Genomic DNA, 23613 nt, shown 5'->3' with positions numbered 1-23613 from the left:
CTCATGAGGCCAAACGAGAAAACTGCTCGCTTCAGAGTGTTACCTTCTTTATGACATGGCAACTGTTTAACACATTAACGGGCTGGATTTTCGAGTGGTTTGCGACCGGATTTTCGCTGTAATTTGACCCTCCGGGCAAAAAGTCGGTCACAAATCCCGTGCGGAGTCCTCGGTTACCTTTTTGCGGCAGCGATGGGAAGTACCACCGGGGAGAGCTGCGCAGACGAGAAGGAGGGGGAGGAGGATGGGGAGGAGACAGAGATGATGGAGACGGAGATAACGGAGATGACGACACTCCCAGCCAAGGTCAACCAACAAGGCTATTTGCAGTCAGGGTCTCCCCCACTGAAAGTCAGCAGCCTTCCTGCAGCCCACTGGGTAGCACTGCATGACATCAGTAGGTTTCATAATGCATAAGGGTGGTGAGTTGATTTCTTGATGTTATATTGGATGGATAGATGTATAAAGTTGGTTTGGAAAGTTTGCTTTGTGGTGGCTTTTATTTCTGCAACGTAGCCAAGAGGACGCTGTGATGGTCAGTCACAGAGGGCAGGGAAGGTATGGGACTAATGTTGAAAGGGGAATTGAGGTCGTGGTCACTGGGATGATTCCGTCCCAGATATCCCGGCCAGAATGGGGCTGTTTGGGTTGCATCCTTCCTTCTGCTTCCTTCTCTTCTGCTTCCTCCTTGGCTTCTTCCTCTTCTGTGCCTTTCTCTTCCCTCTGCGAGCGGATGCTGTGAACCTGAAATGACAACATAAAATGCTGGAAATACTCAGCAGGTGAGTTTGCTGTGGTGACCTTAAGTCAGCATAACGTCCCCTCTCCACCATTTTTCTTTGCAGGGAGATACCTCTCAACGGCAGCGCTAACAGGCCTACAAAAATGAAGGACGCCACGGGACCCGCCATCAGCTGGCAAAGGAGCGGCAGCCGCCCTCTTTTTACCATTTTTTTCCAGTAACAGGCGCCGTTAAATCCCCGAATTTTTAGCCCTATACATTTAACCTTTCAGAGTAGGGATTATTCATATTTCAATATTTTGAAATTGCTCTAATACTATTCCAGTTTGTATTCTATGAATACTGCATGCAGTGTAATATTTTATTCCATCTGGGTATATATGAATATTATAATGAGAGAATGGAATGTGATGCTGTAACTCTCCAGTAAATATATATTTAGTGTAATGTACTGTCCTGTTGAACAAATAATGTTTATTTGCTGCAGCCACTGTAAAGCACTTCTTGCTTTGCTCAAAGAATTCTTCATTAATCTTTTGGGAAAGTATGTATTTGGCTACTGATTCATTACCAGATAACTTTAATTTAACCAGACCCTACAAGGAAATAAATACAATTTATACCTTTCCCCGACTACAGACTTTAATAAATGCTGTAGATTTTTACTTGTGTACCAAAATTATATGTCATATCATAGACAATACATAAATTATCTTTTCCTACATTACTACAGTGGTTTCATAAAATGTGAAACAATTATACATTTTTTTAAATACTTGAGTGGATTCTAAAGCATGGAATGACTGTATTTTTCATAATTCTACACTTTAAGGAAACAATTACACTACTACTTGTGTGCCACTGCAAAGCTGTTTCCACTTCACAGTGATGCAAATGTTATAGTATAACTGTGGACACAGGTACTAACTTAATTCAGGAATACAGTGCTGTGAGACTGTAGCAGAAATGTCATTGCTTGCCATCCTCCATTATGGCTGACTGTACAGAAATGAAACACGGTAGAAATTCTGGAGCTTGACAGATCCAATGCATATCGGGAGTGAGGACATTTGCAAGGGCAAGATTGTGGGATTTACCCATATCTTGCCCTAGCAAATGTTCTCAAAATTCTTGCGCCTGATAAAAGCAGGCGCATAGCCTACCTTTACAGGCGTAAGAGTTTTAAAACATACAAAAATATAATTAAATTACATTTTAAAAACACATTTTATTTTTTAAAACCCTGCCCAATATGTTAAATTTATTTTAAACCATAATTAAAAAAACCTTTTAAAAACTCGGGAAAAATAAATGTCTCTAAGATATTTATTAACTTTAATTTCAATTAATTTTAATTATGTGAGGTGTGTTTTTTATTTTTTATTTGGTGTTATTATGTTTGGGATTCTTTTTCTCAATTAATAGTAATGAGAACTTGTAGATACGGAGTTCCCATTGCTATTAATTGAGAATGCTTTACCTGATTGGTTGAGCAGTCACACGTGACTGCATCTTCTGCGTGGGAACCTGGAGGACGGGAGCGCGCTACGCAGAGAAGACCTCCCCAATGGAATCCCATGCTCTTCCGGGACCACCAGGTAAATTCGTAGAAATTTTTCAGGTCGGAGGCATCCGCCCGCGGGAAGCCTCCGACCACATGTTTGCAGGCATCAATTGCCAGTATATTTAAATATTAACATATGTAACATTTCTATATGTACAGTATGCCTATATTTTGCATAGTTAGAAGCAATGGGACCTGGCAGAAATCCACGTAGGGTTGGAGCACTGAGAACCTGACAGAGCCTTTTACATTCGTGGAATGCATGGCTTGGATATACAGGAAAATGCATGCCAAAGAAGGAGCTTGGGTGTCCGAGTGGGTTCAGGATGTCAAATGTAATTGCTACATACTTGTCAACCTAGAAAACTAGCAAAAGCTGACCAACAGCTGCAGAAAAGCTGACACAGTTCAAAACAACTGATGGTTCAAACACAGGGTATGAATTTGTCAGGTTTCTCCCCTACAGTCCTTATAGCACATGAAGAGAAGAAGCTAAAGTGTCATAGTTTAAGTTGCAGATATGCCCAATATTACATTAAGGGAAAAAACTTAAAATATATAACAATGCAGTGATAAATTAAAACATTATTGAAGGGGATGTGTGTATTGAAGGCAATACATTTATTTTCTGCAAAAAGCTGAGGGCATCACCCCTAAAAGTGTTGCTTTTTCACATTTTATAATAATTTTACCTGAAAGGATTGAAGATATTTCAATATGAAAACAAACATAAGGACTTCAATGTAACATTACAAGGTAAGGTTAAAATGAACAAATTAACAGCCACTGTTAAAATAGGGAATCATAGGCAGGCAGTCCTTCGAAATCGAGGAAGAGTTGCTTCCACTCCAAAAGTGAGTTCTTAGGTGACTGAACAGTTCAATACGGGAATTACAGTCTCTGTCACAGGTGGGACAGACAGTGGTCGAAAGAAAGGGTGGGTGGGGAGTCTGATTTGCTGCACGCTCCTTCCATTACCTGCGCTTGTTTTCTGCGTACTCTCGGCGACGAGACTCGAGGTGCTCAGCGCCCTCCCGGATGCTCTTCCTCCACTTCGGGCGGTCTTTGGCCAGGGACTCCCAGGTGTCGGTAGGGATGTTGCACTTTGTCAAGGGTGTCCTTGAAACGTTTCCTCTGCCCACCTGGGGCTCGTTTGCCATGTAGGAGTTCTGAGTAGAGCGCTTGCTTTGGGAGTCTTGTGTCCGGCATGTGGACAATGTGGCCCGCCCAACGGAGCTGGTCGAATGTGGTCCATGCTTCGATGCTGGGGATGTTGGCCTGATCGAGAACACTGACGTTGGTGCGTCTGTCCACCCAGAGGATTTGCAGGATCTTGCGGAGGCATCGTTGGTGGTATTTCTCCAGCGATTTAAGGTGTCTACTGTATATGGTCCATGTCTCTGAATCATAAATGTCAAAGAACATGTTGAGCATTCATGCACCATTGCTACGACTTGCCAAGTTTTTGGTCAGCTGTCATAATATCTCTTTATGTAGCTCGGTGTCAAATTTTGTTTGATAATCTCTCCTGTGAAGCGCCTTGGGAGGTTCTACTATATTAAAGGTACTATGTAAATGCAAGTTGTTATTCTTGTTCTCAGGTTGCTTGCTTCCAACCTAGGATTTGCAATATATTAAATTCTTACTCATTATTAATGTCCCACCTCAATTTCTCCATGGATGTTGATTGTTCTAATGCAGGCTCTCTCCCCAGTGTCTACATGGTAGTGAAAGCTCCTCCATCATACATGCAGAAACAAACTGAAAGCAGCTTTTAAAGTTACAGAACATAGCCAGACACTGACTCACACACAAACCAATGGTGTGTACCAAACATCAGAGCGGTAAAATCCGTGTCATTTTCGAGCATTAACTGAAATTTATCATTACTCCAGTTTTACACCTGTTTGATTTCCAAGCCATACCAATTCTATGTTCAGCAATACTTAAATAATGTTATTAAATGCACTCACATCTGGGAGCATCCTTCTTATCTTGAAAAAGTGAAAAAGTATCTGCAACTAGTTTCATCCTCAAATTTGTGTGCAACCAATAGTTGGAGAACGAATATCTGATTTATTGGTTCATATTGATAACCAACATTCATCGTGAACAAAGTTATGATTCTTTTGAAAAACTGACAAGCTGACACATCGGCTGAAACTCTGACTGTCAGCTTAAAACTTTGACAGTTGACAAGTGTGTTACTGAGAGAAAAACAGCAGGAGCTAGAAAAACTAATGCATGAGGCTGCGAGGACAATGAAGATCATCATCATCATCATAGGCAGTCCCTCGGAATCGAGAAAGATTTGATTTCACTCCAAAAATTAGTTCTTAGTATTGTGTTCCTAATACAGATGAGAGTGCACACAGGGAGGTTAAAGTAACAGTGACCTCAGTCTTCATTAAGACACTCCAGAGTGAGGAACAGGCCTTTGGGATGCTGGGATCCCTTGGGACTTCAGGGGATACGCTCCCTGGTGGCGGAACATGGGAGTGCATGCTTTACAGATACACAACATCACTCCCCGTCCAAAGTCAAAGTGAAAACTATTTACAAGGTGAGGCGGTCGGGAGCCTTTCTTTCCCTGGCGAACCGCCTCGGTACAAATGTCTGTTCTGGTGTGTTGGCTGTGCCCTCGCTGGGCTGGCGTGTTGTTGGCTCTGCAGGGCTGCTAGGTGAGCCTGGCCTTGCTGGGCTATTGGGCGTGATGGGTTCAATTTCCTGGTCCGGGGTGGTGTCGTTGATCATTTGGGTGTGTGTTGTGGGCTCGAAAAAGGTGGTGTCTGCTATGGGTTGTTCAGGGCAGTCTGTGAACCGCAGCCTCGTTTGGTCCAGGTCCTTTCTGCAAATTTGTCCATTGTCTAGTTTCACTACAAACACCCTACTCCCTTCTTTAGCTATCATCGTGCCCGCGATCCACTTGGAACCATGTCCATAGTTCAGCACATACACAGGGTCATTCAGATCAATTTCCCGTGACACAGTGGCGCGACCATCATTTATATTTTGTTGCTGTCACCTGCTCTCTACCTGATCATGCAAGTTGGGGTGAACAAGCGAGAGTCTGGTTTTAAGTGTCCTTTTCATGAGTAGCACCCCTGTGAGCGAGTGGGGTCTCATGCAGTAGCTGAGCAGTTTTGGAGTGAGCCTTCTGTGACTCATTTAAGGCTCTGTTTGATTGTTTGTACTGCCCGCTCTGCTTGCCCATTGGAGGCTGGTTTAAATGGGGCCGAGGTGACATGTTTGATCCCATTGCGGGTCATGAATTCTTTAAATTCAGCACTGGTGAAACATGGTTGTCATGACCAGTATGTCAGGCAGGCCGTGGGTGGCAAACATGGCCCTCAGGCTTTCAATGGTGGTGGTGGCGGTGCTTCCCAACATTATTTCACATTTAATCCATTTTGAAAAAGCATCCACCATCACCAGGAACATTTTACCGAGAAACGGGTCCGCATAGTCGACATGGATCCTCGACCATGGTCTGGAGGGCCAGGACCACAAACTTAGTGGTGCCTCTCCGGGAGCGTTGCTCAACTGAGCACACGTGGCATTGCCGTACACAGGACTCTAAGTCAGAGTCGATACCGGGCCACCACACGTGGGATCTGGCTATCGTTTTCATCATTACTATACCCGGGTGTGTGCTGTGGAGATCCGAGATGAACATCTCCCTGCCCTTTTTGGGTAGCACTACGTGGTTACCCCACAACAGGCAGTCTGCCTGAATGGACAGCTTGTCCTTTCGCCGCTGGAACAGCTTGATTGGCTCTTGCATTTCAACGGGGATGCTGGCCCAGCTCCCATGCAGTACACAGTTTTTTTATTAGGGACAGCAGAGGATCTTGGCTGGTCCAAGTCCTAATCTGGCGGGCCGTGACAGATGATTGATCATTTTCAAATGCTTCCATGACCATCAACAAGTCTGCGGGCTGCGCCACCATCAACAAGCTTGCAGGCTACGCCATTTCCATCCCCGTGGTGGGCAATGGTAGCCGACTGAGAGCATCCGCACAGTTCTCGGTGCCTGGCCTGTGGCATTTGGTATAGTTATACGCTGATAGCACGAGTGCCCATCTTTGTATGTGGGCTGAGGCATTAGTATTTATCCCTTTGTTCTCAGCGAACAGGGATATGAAGGGCTTGTGATCGGTTTCCAGCTCAAATTTGAGGCCAAACAGATACTGATGTATTTTCTTTACCCCGAACACACACGCTAATGCCTCTTTCTCAATCATGCTGTAGGCCGTCTCGGCCTTAGACAAGCTCCTGGTGGCATAGACGACAGGTTGCAACTTCCCCGCAACGTTAGCTTGTTGTAATACACACCCGACTCCGTACAACGACGCATCACATGCTAGCACGAGTCTTTTACACGGGTTATACAATACAAGCAGCTTGTTGGAGCATAAAATGTTTCTGGCTTTCTCAACAGCAATTACTTGGTTTTTTTCCCCATACCCTGTTCTCACCTTTACGCAATAACACATGTAGGGGCTCTAAGAAGCTGCTTAGCCCCGGTAGAAAGTTACCAAATTAGTTGAGGAGTCCCAGGAATGACTGCAGCTCCGTGACATTCTGTGGCATGGGCGCATTATTGATAGCCTCTGTCTTGGCGTCTGTGGGCCGAATGCCGTCCGCCGCGATCTTTCTCCCCAAAAACTCCACTTCTGTTGCCATGAAGATGCATTTCGACCTCTTCAGCAGCAGCCCTTTGCGATCCAGTTGCTGGAGGACCTCCTCCAGGTTTTGTAGGTGCTCGACGGTGTCCCGACCCGTGACCAATATGTGCATGGTGCCGACTTGAATAGGCTATTCTTGTTTCTCTGGAAGATCGCTGCAGCCGACCGAATTCCAAACGGTCATCTGTTGTCGATGAACAATCCTTTGTGCGTGTTGATGCAGGTGAGGCCCTTCGAAAACTCCTCCAGCTCCTGTGTCATGTAGGACGAAGTCAGGTCAAGCTTGGTGAACGTCTTGCCTCCTGCCAGTGTCGCAAATAGGTCGTCTGCTTTAGGTAGCGGGTATTGGTCCTGTAGCGAGAAACGATTAATAGTTACTTTCTAATCGCTGCAAATCCTGACCGTGCCATCACTTTTGAGTACTGGAATAATTGGGCTGGCCCACTTACTGAATTCCACTGGGGAGATGATACCCTCGCGTTGCAGCCTGTCCAACTCGATTTTCACTCTCTCCCTCATCATGTGAGGTACCGCTCGCGCCTTGTGGTGAATAGGTCGTGCGTCTGGAACCAAGTGGATCCGCACCTTCGCCCTGGAAAAGTTTCCAATGCCTGTCTCAAAAAGAGAAGGCAATTTGTTCGAACCTGGGTACATGAGGCCTCATCGACATGTGATAGCGCTCGCATGTCATTCCAGTTCCAGTGGATTTTGCCCAGCCATCTCCTTCCAAGCAGTGTGGGGCCATCGCCTGGGACAATCCCAAGTGGCAGTTCATGCACCGTGCCCTCGTAGGTGACCTTGACCATGGCACTGCCCAGGACAGTGATGAGCTTTTTGATGTATGTTCTCAGTTTCGTGTGGATGGGGCTCAGGGCTGCTCTGAGTGCCTTGTTGCACCACAGTCTCTCAAACATCTTTTTACTCATGATGGATTGGCTAGCGCCAGTGTCCAGTTACGGGTAAACCATTCAATTTTACATTTACCATTATAGGTGAAAATTTGTTGAAAATATGTGCACTTCAGTATCTGCCTCCTGTCTCTGAGGCTCGAAATTGCTTTGATCTACCATGGACCGATCTTCCTCTGCCATGTGGTGGTTAGCAGGTTTTGCAGAGCTTGCAGCTCGTCTGCAAGCTCGTTGGAGGTGCCCCATTATTCCACAGCTCTTGCAAACATACCCTTTGAAGCGGCATGAATAGGCTGAATGGAAGCCTCCACAATGCCAACAAGGTGAGAATTGCCTTGCATTCATCCTTTGTTGCGGACTCTGAGTCATCTGGGTCACCTGAGGCATGCTGGCAGTTGCAGACTCATGGTTTCTGCCCTGTATATTTCTGCTCGCAAACACAGTTCCAATTAATTTATGAACATTGCGAGCACTTGGTGTGCTGAGAGATTTGTTTGGTGTTATCACTGGTGGACATAAACGCCTGTGCTATCGCAATGGCCTTACTGAGGGTCGGTGTCTCTACAGTCACAAGTTTTCGTAGGATGGTCTCGTGGCCAATTCCCAGTACAAAAATGTCTCTGAGCATCTGCTTCAGGTAGCCATCAAACTCACAGTGTCCTGCAAGTCGCCTTAGCTCAGCAACATAGCTCGCCACTTCCTGACCTTCAGATCGCTGGCACGTGTAGAACCGATACCTCGCCATCAGCACGCTCTCCCTCGGGTTAAGATGCTCCCGAACCAGTGTACACAGCTCCTCATATGACTTATCTGTGGCTTTCACCAGAGCCAGAAGATTCTTCATGAGGCTGTAGGTCGGTGCCCCGCAGACCGTGAGGAGGACCGCTCTCCTTTTTGCAGCGCTTCCTTCTCCGTCCAGCTCGTTGGCTACAAAGTACTGGTCTAGCCGTTCAACATAGGCTTCCCAGTCCTCACCCTCCGAGAACTTCTCCAGGATGCCCACAGTTTGCTGCATCTTTGCGCTGGATTTATATACTCATCGCCAGTTATTGTGTTCCTAGATGAGACTGCACACAGGGAGGTTAAAGTAACAGTGACCTCAGTCTTTATTAAGACATTCCAGAGTGAGGAACAGGCCTTAGGGGCTGGCTTATATAGAGTGCTCCCAAGGGATGCTGGGATCCCTTGGGACTTCAGGGGATGTGCTCCCTGGTGGCAGAACATGGGAGTGCATGCTTTACAGATACACAACACTTAGGTGACTGAACATTCCAATACGAGAACCACAGTCCCTGCCACAGGTGGGACAAACAGTCGTTGAGGGAATGGGTGGGTGGGACTTATTTGCCGCACGCTCTTTCCGCTGCCTGCGCTTGGTTTCTGCATGCTCGCAGCGATGATATGTGGACCAACAGATCCATTACAGATCCAATCCACATCCGGACCAGGGTCAAACAGGGCTGCATCATCACGCCAACCCTCATCTCAATGAAGATATCAATTGTTGGAGCTCAGGAAAAAGAAACGCTAATAAAGGGTTGAAAAACACACTGAAAATTCCAGCGTGTTTGACAAATTTAATGGAGTTTTTTGACGATGTAACAAGCAGGGAAGATAAAGGGGAACCACTGGTTGTAGTATATTTGCATTTCAAAAAGGCATTCTATAAGATGCACAAAAAAGGTTGTTACACAAAATAAGGGCACATGGAGTTGAGGTAATGTATTAGCATAGATAGAGGATTGGTTAACGGACAGAAAATAGAGAGTGGGGATAAACGGGTCATTTTCAAATTAGCAGGCTGTAAAAATATATATTCTTTCCAGGATATGGGCGTCGCTGGCAAGGCCAGCAATTATTGCCAATCCTTAATTGCTCTTGAGAAGGTGGTGGTGATCTGCCTTCTTGAACTGCTGCAGTCCTTGTGGTGAATAGTGTTCCCATGTGCCTGCTGCCCTTGTCCTTCTAGGTGATAGAGGTCGCGGGTTTGGGAGGTGCTCCCAAAGAAGCTGTGGCGAGTTGCTGCAGTGCATCTTATAGATGATGTACACTGTAGCCACAGTGCGCCGGTGCTGGAGGGAGTGAATGTTGAAGGTGGTGGATGGGGTGCCAACCAAGCGGGCTGCTTTGTCCTGGATGGTGTTGAGCTTCTTGAATGTTGTTGGAGCTGCACTCATCCAGGCAAGTGGAGAGTATTCCATCACATCAGACTTATGCCTTATAGATGGTGGAAAGGCTTTGGGGAGGCAAGAGATGAGACACTTGCTGTAGAATGCCCAGTCTCTGACCCGCTCTTGTTGCCACAATATTTATGTGCTGGTCCAGTTAAGTTTCTGGTCAATGGTAACCCCCCCCCAGAATGTTGATGGTGGGGGATTGAGTGAAGGAAATGCCGTTGAATATCAAGGAGAGGTGGTTAGAATTTCGCCCTTGCCATGACAATTGCAAATAGCTTATTCCCCCTATTGCCAATGTTGAAGCATGAAATTTACATAACATCTGGGATGACAGTCTGAAATTCTCCCAGTGTGGGAGGAGAGGGAATTGTTTTGGCTATAAAAGAAAGGCTTGCATTTGCATAGCACCTTTTATGAGCACCAGACGTCCCCAAGCACTTTACAGACAATGACGTACTTTTTGAAGAGTATTCACTGTTGTGGTGGAGGAAATGCGGCAACCAATTTGTGCACAGCAAGCTCCCACAAACAGCAATGTGATAATGACCAGGGTTAGAGTAGCTAATCACACTTAACAGATCTTGAGCACTGACTTACTTACAGATTGATATTGGCAGAGACGTCAGCCTTCTCATTCAAGAAATACTCCAAGTCACAGGGGGGCCCAGAGAGGGGGGAACATAACTAAAACTCGTTCCTTTTTTTCCATAGACCCAAATGGTAAAGGAATGTTAAAGATTTCTTAATTCAGTCACTGTTCATACCATGTAATATTCCTTTGCTTTTGATCCTCAGAGGCCATTCTTGTTATGATGTCGTCAAGAAACAAATAGTAAATCCCTTATTCCCTTCACTCTGGCATCAGTTTAATATCTTGCCAAATCAAATGTTAACTTCATGTGACAATTAACATTTCAGCACATTGTTGATGTGCCAAAAAGGCTTTTCAGAATTCAAAATCAGAGCTTACTTCATTGTGGAACGCTCAGCAGTCATTACAGAAAGAAAGTTATTTTGGCTGGTCTGATTTGATGCCAAGTCTTCAGAGGTGGACAGCAGTTATCAAGAATATTGATCAACTTTTAATTTCTCCAAGTCTGACATGACTTATTTCTCTTTATTCATCAATGTTGTATGTTCACTATGAGATTCACACTTCACAATCAGGCAATCCACAAAAACAAGATAAATCTAACTCAGCCAATTACTGCCCTGTCAGCCTCCTCCCAATCTTCAGTAGAGAAATTGAAGAAGTCAGCAATAGTGGCATCAAGCAATGCCTATCTACCAATGGCCTGCTCACTGACACTCAGCTTGGGCTCCACCTGAACCACTTGGCTCCAGGCCTCATCACAACCTTGATTCAGACTTGAATCCATAAGAAGCAGGAGTAAGTCATACTCCTGCTTCGAGCCTCCAAGAGCTGAATTACTAGAGGAGAGCCCTTGACATTAAGACAGCACTCAACTGAGCATGACACCAATGAACCCTAGCAAAACTGAAGTGAAAGGTGGATAAAGCTGGAGTCATGCCTGACACAAATAAATATGGTTGTGGTCGTTGGAGGCCAGTCATTGCAGCCCCAGGATATTGTTGCTGGAGTTTCCCAAGGCAAGAATAGAGCAGTTCACTGTTGATTCTACAGTGTTCCACTCCATTCACAATTCCTCCAATAATGAAGCAGCCTATGCTAGCCGACAGCAGAACCTGGATAACACTTAGGCTTGAACTGAGAAGTGGCAGATAACATTTACACCATAGAGGTTTCAGGTAACAACTATCTAGAATAAGAGAAAGCTCAGCCATCTCCACTTGGCCTTCAACAGCAACGCAATCACCAAGCCCCCACTGTCAAACTCTTGGGGGGTCATTAACAGGAAGTTTAGCTAGACCAGCCATATCAACACTGTGGCTACAAGAGTAGGGTAGAGCTCAGGTAATGGACAACAAATGGCTCACTTTCTGTCCTCTCAAAGTCTCTCCATCCTCACATCAGCGAGGTTAAAAGTGATGTAAAACAAACATGAATACTGCCAGGTTGAGTCGATGAAGTTCTCTCATTCCCCTCGGTATGGGTAATGCAACAGTTTCCTTTTCAGCACCCTGCACAGAACCCGCCAACCACCAAAGTAAAATAAATAGTTGCTTGAGGAAGATATTCTTGTGTGTGCAAGCAACAATGCTTACACATATGCAATTGTTATGAAAAACATATTAATTTTTCCTTTCACTCCAATAACTCATTTAGTGGCTGAATTTTTTTTAAATCACTTCACTATCTGTACATCAGGAAATGAGAATGGTTCGGTCATTTAGTATATTCTTTACTGCCTCTGTATCCTTTCCACAGTACCGCTTATGTTTATTCAGCCATTAACATTAGAGGTGGGGCTCCAAATTGCATCTCTGAATCTGGTGAATCTCTGAGAAGTCAGAGGACACAATATTGGTAAAGCACATATCACAAACCTGCCATAGGCTTTAGTACTTGTGACTAGCAGGTCCATGATATAAATGGAATATTATTGTAAATTTAATGCACGAACAGAATTTCATCCAATTAAAAATCAGACGAGTGCAAGATGCCAAGAATACATTTCTCTCATAAAAAGCATTTCTACAGACAACCAAATACCACTGAGTTTGGGTAAGTTTTAAGTTATGACATGTTGGAAGTAGGGAAATTCAAAATGAGAATATGGTATGTGAAGTAATAAATTCAGCAACAAACAAGTAGTATAAATTCTTTGTAAAACATTATAGGGCTAGAAATTGGCCAGGATTGCGCCCATTTTACCGCCATTTTTTCACGGTAAAAGTGTGTTTTCTGTCACTATAATTTTAGTTTCCGTCATTTTGCTATATTGGCCAGCAGTAAAAAATACCGTCCGCCTTTTTTTGGACCATTTTTGTGACGTCACTTGGCATCAAACGTTCCATATTGCCATTTTTGAGAAATTAGCCAATACCGCCATTTTTAAAGTCAGCGAAAAGAAATGCCCAAAAAATGTAAGTCAGATTCATGATGAAACTGGCGCTAATGGCGTCATTTTGAAAAATGGAGCTACTGTTCAGTGAATGAAAGCATTTGGAGGGAAGGCTGCGTTTTACACTTTGAGCATTTTGTGAGTTTATACATCGTTTTTAAGGATATTTAAGGACATTAAAAAGAATGGGGCCTATGCTATCTCTGCCATTATTGCTGGCTGCTTTTTCTATGGAGCAGAGGCCTGGAAGACGGTTTATTCAACAACATTATCAGCGTAATCAAAGAGCTCGCAGACTTATGGGGAGGAGGCTTTACCCCCATGTGTTTACAGGGAACATGGCTCACACCTGCACCTGTCTGAAGCACAGTGCATTAGAAGGCTGTGCTTTCAAAAGGAGGTAGTCACAGAGATATGCCAGCTCATAAAGGCAGAAATACAGCCGACAAGCGTGAGGAGGACTGCACTGCCCGTCGAAGTAAAGGTGACTACGGCACTTGCCTCCTCTCAGGCATCAGCAGGGAACATATGCTTCACTTCGCAGTTCACGTCACATCGCTGTATTCGCCAGCACTGTATGCACGCAGGAAGGACATCATAAACTTACCAATGACCATGGAGGCACAAAATGAGAGGGCTAGATGCTTTGCACGAGTTGCTGGCTTCCCCAAGGTACAGGCTGCCATTGATTGTATGCACATCACCCTCGAGTATCTTTTGAAGATCCAGAGGTTTACTGAAACCAAAAGGGATTCCACTCACTGAACGTACAGATCATCTGCGACCATACTCAGCGCATCATGGCAGTAAATACACAGTTTCCAGGGAGCATCCATGATGCTTTCATCCTACGTGTAGCAGTGTCTCACAACTGTTTGAGCATCAGCCAGAAGGCCAGAGCTGGATGCTGGGGGACAAAGGTTACGGCCTTGCCACCTGGCTCATGACTCCCCCTCCACAACCCTCAGACAGAAGCCGAACATCACTACAATAACAGCCATATAGCCACAAGCAACATCACCGAAAAGACAATTGGAGTGCTGAAGCAGCGATTCCAATGTCTGGACCACTCTGGAGGCTCCCTTCAATACTCCCCTCAGCAGGTTTCTGAGTTCATTGTGGTGTGCTGCATGTTACACAACTTAGCCATCATGAGGGAACAGGATTCGCCACTGGGGATTGCAGAACCACCTCAGAAGAGGGAGGAAGGAAGAGGAGGAAGACGAGGTTGAGGAACCCATGTATCACCACCCCACGATGACAGGGGAGGAGGTCTCGTGGAGCTTTCCCCACTGCAGTGAAGACAAATGTAGATCCCTTGCAGTCGGACTCATGTGAATTTATAATGGGGAACAAAGAAATGGCAGACCAATTGAACAAATACTTTGGTTCTGTCTTTACGAGGTAAGACACAAATAACCTTTCAGATGTACTAGGGGACCGAGGGTCTAGTGAGAAGGAGGAACTGAAGGATATCCTTATTAGGCGGGAAATTGTGTTGGAGAAATTGATGGGATTGAAGGCCGATAAATCCCTGGGGCCTGATTGTCTGCATCCCAGAGTACTTAAGGAAGTGGCCCGAGAAATAGTGGATGCATTGGTGATCATTTTCCAACAGTCTATCAACTCTGGATCAGTTCCTTTGGATTGGAGGTAGCTAATTTAACACCACTTTTTAAAAAAGGAGGGAGAGAGAAGGTGGGTAATTATAGACCGGTTAGCCTGACATCAGTAGTGGGGAAAATGTTGGAATCAATTATTAAGGACGAAATAGCACCACATTTGGAAATCAGTGACAAGATCGGTCCAAGTCAGCATGGATTTATGAAAGGGAAATCATGCATGACAAATCTTCTGGAATTTTTTGAGGATGTAACTAGTAGAGTGGACAAGGGAGAACCAGTGGATGTGATGTATTTGGACTTTCAAAAGGCCTTTGACCAGGTCCCACATAAGAGATTGGTGTGCAAAATCAAAGCGCATGGTATTGGGGGTAATGTACTGGCGTGGATAGAGAATTGGTTGGCAGACAGGAAGCAAAGAGTCGGGATAAATGGGTCCTTTTCGGAATGGGAGGCAGTGACTAGTGGAGTGCCGCAGGACTCAGTGCTGGGACCCCAGCTCTTTACAATATACATTAATGATTTGGATGAAGGAATTGAGTGTAATATCTCTAAGTTTGCAGATGACACTAAACTGGGTGGCAGTGTGAGCTGTGAGGAGGATGTGAAGAGGCTGCAGGGTGATTTGGGCAGGTTAGGTGAGTGGGCAAATTCATGGCAGATGCAGTATAATGTGGATAAATGTGAGGTTATCCACTTTGGTGGCAAAAACACAAAGGCAGAATATTATCTGAGTGGCGGCAGATTAGGAAAAGGGGAGGTGCAACGGGACCTGGGTGTCATGGTTCATCAGTCATTGAAAGTTGGCATGCAGGTACAGCAGGCGATGAAGTAGGCAAATGGCATGTTGGCCTTCATAGCTAGGGGATTTGAGTATAGGAGCAGGGATGTCTTACTGCAATTTTACAGGGCCTTGGTGAGGCCTCACCTGGAATATTGTGTTCAGTTTTGGTCTCCTAATCTGAGGAAGGACATTCTTGCTATTGAGGGAGTGCAGCGAAGGTTCACCAGACTGATTCCCGGGATGGCTGGACTGACATATGAGGAGAGACTGGATCAATTGGGACTTTATACACTGGAGTTTAGAAGGATGAGAGGGGATCTCATAGAAACGTATAAGATTCTGACGAGACGGGACAGGTTAGATGCGGGAAGAATGTTCCTAATTTTGGGGAAGTCCAGAACCAGGGGACACAGTCTTAGGATCAGGGGTAAGATTTTTAGGACTGAGATGAGGAGAAACTTCTTCACTCAGAGAGTTGTTAACCTGTGGAATTCCCTGCCGCAGAGAGTTGTTGATGCCAGTTCATTAGATATATTCAAGAGGGAGTTAGATATGGCCCTTACGGCTAAAGGGATCAATGAGTATGGAGAAAAAGCAGGAAAGGGGTACTGAGGTGAATGATCAGCCATGATCTTATTGAATGGTGGTGCAGGCTCGAAGGGCCGAATGGCCTACTCCTGCACCTATTTTCTATGTTTCTATGTTTCTAAACTCTGAAGGTGAGCTCAGAATAATTCAGTAGTCTGCAAATATTCAATGTCCTGGCTTATGCATGAAGAATATCCACATGGAAAAGGTACTAGAGGACTGTAACCATCTAAGGAACCACTCCCACAGTATGAATGCTTACCTTCAGATGAGAAGATAAGAAAAAGCAAAAAATTTGGGTGGAGGGAGAGAATACATTTTGAAGAGTCAAAACTGTTGTTTCGTGCTATTTCACAGCATCAGGCTGTATCGAACTGCTATTGCATAATTCCCATTTATGCTGATATTTTGAAGCTTTAAAGAGTGCTAGCCACAATTAGCATAAATGTTGTGTAATAGGAATCAGTAAGTGATAATTAACTGGAATAATTATTGTTTTATCTTCCATTGCATTTAATGAGCTATTCCAGAGCTGTGGAATTATTCATTACACCTATATAGAGTAAATAATGTTACTATGTAGCTCTACGTATTTGTGATGATTGAGATGGTTGTGTCGCCCTCCGGAAATGTACAAAATCTTTTTTATGTATTTTTACCTTTAACGTAGAAAAATGCCCAGAAACTTTTAGTTTTCATCTGCAAAAATACTAACAAATCACATTATTCTCTCATATTCCATTCTGATGTAATAGAACTCTTTGAAACATTCCTTTCTTAAACATTCCTGCAGGGCTTTGATGGTAAAAGGGTGCACTTTGCTTGTTTTAGTCATGCTTCTTCAATTAATTATTGAAAATATCATTACTATCAGCACTTATCTTTGAATTATAATTTCAGTGGTCCAGATAAGTTCACTAACTTGCCCTAACATGTCTGAGGATAACATTTTCATTCAAATTGACAAGCTTTTGAAATTCCCAGGCTGTCACTGTTGATGATACTGGCATTGCCTTGTTTGTAATTCTGTGATGATGCTATTGCATGTGTAAAGGAGCATCACACTTTTCTTGTCAAGAATCATTAACAATTGGGGAGTTCCTGTTTCTCATGGTTTTCAATAGCAGCGAGTCCTGAAATTACTTTTCCACTCCATATTTATCACAATTTGCATTTATATACTGCATTAAATGTAGAAAAATGCCTTAAGGCATTTCACAGTGAAAGAAAGGAACAGATGCTGAGCCTTTGTGGGGAAGCTAGGAAAGGAAACTAAAGGCTTGGTTGAAGGAATATATTTTAAGGAAGCTTTTAAAAAGAGGTAGAAGAGTAGAATTGGAGTGCTTTAGGGACAGAATTCCAAACAGTAGGCTAAGATCGCTGAACACTTTGCCACCATGCACAGAGGCAATGACCAGAGAATCAGAAGGCATATGAAGGAATATATGGCTGGAGGAGGCTGCAGAGGTAGAATGGGATGAGGCCATGTAATGATTTGTAGATGCATATAAGGATTTTAAATTAAATTCATTCGGGAAATAGAGCCAGTAGGGTGAAGGCAGGAAATATTGTAAAGGTGGAAGTAAGTGGGCTTGGCGATGGATAAGATATGTGATTTAAAGTTCGGCTCTAGGTTGAACAGAGCACTAAGGTTGCATACAGTCCAGTTCAGCCTGAGTGAATAGCCAAGGAGAGGGATAGAGGGAGAGGGAGCAGCGTTTTTGGTCAGGCCAAATATGATGGTTTTGATCTTCTGCATGTACAACTGGAGGAAATTCTGGCACATCCATGACTTGATGTCAGCTGGGAAGCCTTATACCACAGAAGTAGTCCTGGGATCAAGAGAACTGATGCAGAAGGGATCTGACTGTTTCCAGCATGTATTTGGAAGCTGACCTGTCTCTTCAGATGATAACACTGAGGTAGCATGTTTATGAGGAAGAGCAGGGACCAAGGATAGATCGTTGGGGAACTCTGGAGGTGAATGTGTGGAGGTCAGAGAAGAACCTGATGCTGGAGATGTGATGATTGCATTGGGACAAGTAGGGGTGGAAGCAGGAAAAGGCAATCCGAGGGAGCTGAACCAGAGAGTGAACCGGGGGAGTGGGTGTAGTCAACTGTCCAACATTGCAGAGAGGTCAAGGAGGACAAAGAGGAATAGTGCACTGCAGTCACAATCTCATAGGGTGTCACCAGTGACTGAGGCAAGGTGATCGCGATGCTATAAGCAAGTTTGTAAGTTAGGCTGAAGGATTTGAGCAGGAAGGTGTGGCTGAGAGGCTGGGAGGTGACAATATATTGAAGGACCTTATAAATGATGTAGAAGTTAGATATGGCTCAATAATTGGAGAGAACAGATAGTAGACTTTTTGAGGAGGTAATGAGAGCCGCATGAGGCACTTGTTTGATAGCTTTATGAAAATCAGTAAAACCGATGTAAATGCGATTTCCCAAACAGCATTGAAATCGCCTGGTCATAACCACCCTCTGTAATTGTGACTGCAGTGCATTATTCCTCTTTGTCTTCCTTGACTTCTCTACAATTCTGTTGGGTAACTCATGCTCATGCCAGGAAAATAAAGGCAAGAAGTCAGCTAACAATATTAATTTTAATTTTTCATGAGCATATTTTCATTTGTGTTAAATTAAAGAACAATTAACTTACATTATATAGTGCCTCAAGATGTCCCAAAGTGCTTTACAACCTGTATATTGAAAAGAGTACTTTCCTAGTTTCAGTCATCCTGAAAATATTCAAGAAAAATCAAGGCCGAGAAGTATCTGGTTTGTATACTCCAGCTGCTTATCTCTGCTTTTCACCAGCTCTGTGATTGGCAAGGACTCAGGGGCAAAGTTCAAAAATTAGTACAGAAACTGTGTGTTCCTGAAATTGATGTCAATTGCAGAAATTGAACATTGTTAGAGTGAATGACATGTGTTTACCAGGTCGTCACCTCCCATTTTAACATTGGAAAAATGAATTATGTTGTATCTGTGTGGCATGCCAGCTTTTACAAAAAGAATGAATTGTCAAGTAGATTAAACGTGTTGGACTCCAATATATAACAATGAATGTTTAGCTATTTCCTTCAAATAAACTTCAACAGGCATTTGTGTTCATCACTCTGCTTAACTCATTATGCCCAATTAGGATTTGAAAACTATAAAATTTTTGTTGTTCAGTGTTGGTGTAACTGTTGTGGTGCTTCATTAAGATATTTAATTAATACTAACATAATTTTAAAAGGTTATGCAACTGTAAAATTATTTTTTAACTCTCAGTGAATTTCAATAACATTTTGATCTTATTCAATTTATTGAAAGACATCCTCAAGAAATTTTATTTATTTTTATTCACAAGCCCCTCATAGAAGATAGGCAATTTGAAACAATAGGATACTCCGTTCATTTCCCAGTGGAAGATGGTCAAATATGTCGTACATGTCTAAAGCAGATGCTGGTTCTGAACAGAATAACTCAGAAGTGTTATGAGCACAGCGTGTTTCATTTATGCCACTGGTAAATCTTTAGGGGGAAAATTGGACATCGACATTTGCGGATTTACGGCCGCTAAGAATGGCCGCAGCGCTGCTGGGCAAAAATTCACGCTGGGGTTGAAGAATTGCAGTGCAGCGCTAACCTATCGTGTGCCACACTCCTGCTGGCGTTAGTGGAGAACTCCGACCCGAAGTTCCCGTTCAGGAGCAGCATTGCTACTTCTGACAGCTTCTGGGAGCAAGGCTGTGGAGTTCACAATGAATTGTGACCAATTAAAAGGCCTATGAATTAAAGAGGTAATGCGTTCAAAACCAATAAAAATTAAAATCAAATGAAAAACTGCATTTTTCAGCCCTTACTGCCTATCAAAAAAAAACATTAAAAGTAAGTCCGAAATAGCAGTCTTCAGCTCTTAAAACTGAATTGTCTTCCGCTCCTTAAAAAAATGGTAAAAATGCTTCAGCACTAACATAAATAGCTCAGCAAGCCAGGGAATGAACACCCAGTGATCGTAAGCAGCACTCCAGCTTTGTGCAGGGCGTCAACACAAAGGTCCTCTAGCAACAGGGGCCAGGAGGCCCTCCTGAAAGAACAACGTGGGACCAGATCACCGAGGCCGTCACTGCCAGCAGTGTTGCCCTGACCACCTGGCTCCAGTGCCAAAAGAAGCTTCATGACCTCAGACCAGTGGTCAAGGTCAGTGCGTACATCTTCAAAAGCTATCTCCCACCAACTGCACCACTAGCCTCACACACTGCTCAATGCATGACCCATGCCTCGCACCCCGACAATCACTCACTTACCAACAATCTGTACCAATCACAAGGCACATCTCTCATTCCTAGCCTCATCTCACCCCCTTGGAGGAGACGGTGCAGGGCATTCTTGGCAGGGGCATGGCAGAGCCCTTGGCCAGTGGCAGGGCTGAAAGGATACAAGATGCTGGTCTCCTCGTACGTTTTCTCCTTTTCTGGCATGCATTTCTTACTTTCCCACACTCCCATTACCACTTACCGCAACGCCACCCTTGTGCCATCTTCATTTCACATATCCAAGAAATGCAGTCTGCCCAGCCTGTGGTTGGCCAAGAAAAGGGAGAGGAGAGTGAAGAAGAAGAAGATTGATTTCACACTCCCAGCCACCAGCTCCTCAAGGTTGATCAGCAAGGCCATCTGCAGTGTCCACCACTGAAAGTCAGCAGTCTTCCACTCGCCATGCTGCAGCAACTGGGTAGCACTGCGTGACATCAGTAGGGGAGGCAAAGGCACACACGAGACGGTTATAAAGAGAATGCAAACGGGTGATGAGTTGATTTCTTGATGTCACATTGGATGGATAGATGTATAAAGTTGGATTGGAAAATTTGCTTTGTGGTAACTTTTATTTCAGCATTGTGGCCAAGAGGATGCTGTGATGGTCAGTAACAGAAGGAAGTTGAGGTGTGGGGATAATGTTGAAAGGGAAATTGGAGTTGTGGTTACTGGGAATGATTCCATCCCAGATATCCTGCCCAGAAAGGAGCTGTCTGGGTTGTGTCCTTCCTTCTGGATGCATTGGTTGTAATCTACCAAAATTCTTTGAATTCTGGAGGTCCCAGCAGATTCAAAAACTGCAAATGTAATGCTCCTATTTAAGAAAGAAGGGAAACAGAAAGCAGGAAACTATAGACCAGTTAGCCTAACATATGTCATTGGGAAAATGCTGGAGTCCATTATTAAGGAAGTAGTAGCAGGACATTTAGAAAATCATAATGCAGTCAAGCAGAGTTAGAACAGTATTCTGAAAGGGAAATCATGTTTGACAAATTTGCTGGAGTTCTTCAAGGATGTAACAAGCAGGGTGGATAAAGGGGAATCAGTAGATGTGTATTTGGATTTCCAGAAGGCATTCGATAAGGTGCCACATAAAAGGTTACTGCACAAGATAAGAGCACATAGGATTGGGGGTAATATATTAGCATGGATAGAGCATTGGCTAACTAACAGAAAACAGAGAGTCGGGATGAATAGGTTATTTTCAGGTTGGCTAACTGTAACTAGTGGGGTGTCACAGGGATCAGTGCTGGGGCCTCAACTATTTACAATCTATATTAATGACTTGGATGAAGGGACTGAGTGTAGTGCAGCCAAATTTGCTGATGATACAAAGATAGGTGTGAAAGCAAATTGTGAGGAGGATGCAAAGAATCTGCAAAGGGATATAGATAGCCTAAGTGAATGGGCAAACATTTGGCAGATGGAGTCTAATGTGGGAAAATGTGAGGTTATCCACTCTGGTAGGAAAAATAAAAAAGTGAATTATTATTTAAATGTGGAGAGATTACAAAATGCTGAGTTACAGAGGGATCTGGGAGTCCTTGTACATGAAAGACAAAATATTAGCATGCAGATACAGCAAGTACTTAGGAAAGCAAATGGAATGTTGGCCTTTATTGCAAGGGGGATGGAGTATAAAAGTAGGGAAGTCATGCTACAACTGGTAAGACCACACCTGGAGTACTGCATACAGTTTTGATCTCCTTATTTAAGGAGGGATATACTTACATTGGAGGCTGTTCAGAGAAGGTTCACGAGGTTGATTACTGAGATGAAGGGGTTGTCTTATGAAGAAAGGTTGAGCAGGTTGGGTCTATACTCATTGGAGTTTGGAAGAATGAGAGGTGATCTTTTTGAAACATAAGATTCTGAGGGGGCTTGACAGGGTAGATGGAGGGAGGATGGTTCCCCTCGTGGGGGAATTTAGAACTGGGGGTTAGTTTCAGAATAAGGAGTCGCCCATTTAAAATGGAAATGAAGAGGAATTTCTTCTCTCAGAGGGTTGAGAATTTTTGGAATTCTCTGCGCCAGAGAGCTGTGGAGGCTGGGTCATTAAATATATTTAAGATGGAGATAGACAGATTTTTGAATGATAAGGGAGTCAAGGGTTATGGGGAGCGGGCAGGGAAGTGGTGTTGAGGCCAAGATCAGATCAACCATGATCTTATTGAATGGCGGAGCAGGCTCGAGGGGCCAAATGGCCTACTCCTGCTCTTATTTCTGATATTCTTATGTTCTTCTTCCTCCTCTTCAGTTTCTTTCTCTTCTGCTCCCTCCTCTTCAGCTTCTTCCTCTTCCAGTTCTTCCTCTTCTGTGTCTTCTTCTTCCTTCTGCGAGTGAATGCTGTAACTCTGAAATGACAGCATAAAATGCTGGAAATACTCAACCAGTCAGGCAGCATCTCGACCTGAGCCGTGAACTATTTTTCTCTCTCCATGAATGTTGCCTGATCTGCTGAGTATTTGTAGCATTTTCTGTCTTCTCAGAGGCCTTCCTTTACCATCTGAGGACTTGCAAACATCCAGCAGCACTCTCTACACAGTTAAAAAAACTTTAAGCTTTTATTGCAGCAAGCCACTACTTCAGTAAAAAAAAAATTTTTAATCCAATAGTTTAAATGTAAACTTAAATGAAAGATGTGTATGTCCCTTTAAGAGGTGCTGATAGCACCTCTGTCAGATTGCTTGCAAGTGAGGTTTACCCCCTGTGCTTAGGACCCAGCAGTGAACTCAGCGCTAGTGTTGAAGCTCGCAGTGGTGATGTTAAGTCGGCGTGTGCATCACCATTCTGCCATTTTTTTGCAGTGTGCTAATGAAGAACACCAGCGCTACCAGGTCTTTCAAAATGGAGGATGCTGTAGGACCTGACACCAGCTGGCAGTAGAGTGGCGGCCGCCGTTTTCTTTACTTAAAGCCGCGCTAAAGGGTGGCGCTAACGTAGAGAATTTCTCACCCTGTGTATCTAACAACTATAATAATATTTTTATTAAAAAGGTTACTTTTACTTATAATAAACTCTTACCCAGAAGGCAATGAGCGATTTTGCAATTATACAAGAAACATCACAGGTTTAAGTACATCGTGAGAGTATGGGGTAGAGTTTCTGCTAATTTTTCACCCAAATTCCAGTGCGATCTGCTGAGCCAGTGCAAAAGATCTGCAAATTTTAAACATAAGTGACAAAAAGACTTACATTTGTGTTTTCCGTGATCATTTATGCTGGTTCGAGATTCAATTCATC

General features: G+C 43.9%; 1 long non-coding RNA gene across 1 annotated transcript; it reads right to left on the bottom strand.

The window, feature by feature from the left end:
• Positions 1 to 285: 285 nt before the first annotated feature.
• Positions 286 to 23613, bottom strand: LOC139232400 (uncharacterized). Its single transcript, XR_011588003.1, has 3 exons — positions 23566 to 23613; positions 13674 to 13802; positions 286 to 744 (listed from the first exon to the last, which is right to left on the bottom strand). It is a non-coding gene; the product is annotated as an uncharacterized lncRNA (long non-coding RNA).

Source organism: Pristiophorus japonicus, chromosome 2, assembly GCF_044704955.1.
Source record: "Pristiophorus japonicus isolate sPriJap1 chromosome 2, sPriJap1.hap1, whole genome shotgun sequence".
In the NCBI taxonomy this organism is placed as follows: domain Eukaryota; kingdom Metazoa; phylum Chordata; class Chondrichthyes; family Pristiophoridae; genus Pristiophorus; species Pristiophorus japonicus.
This window is presented reverse-complemented; position numbering and strand designations above follow the sequence as displayed.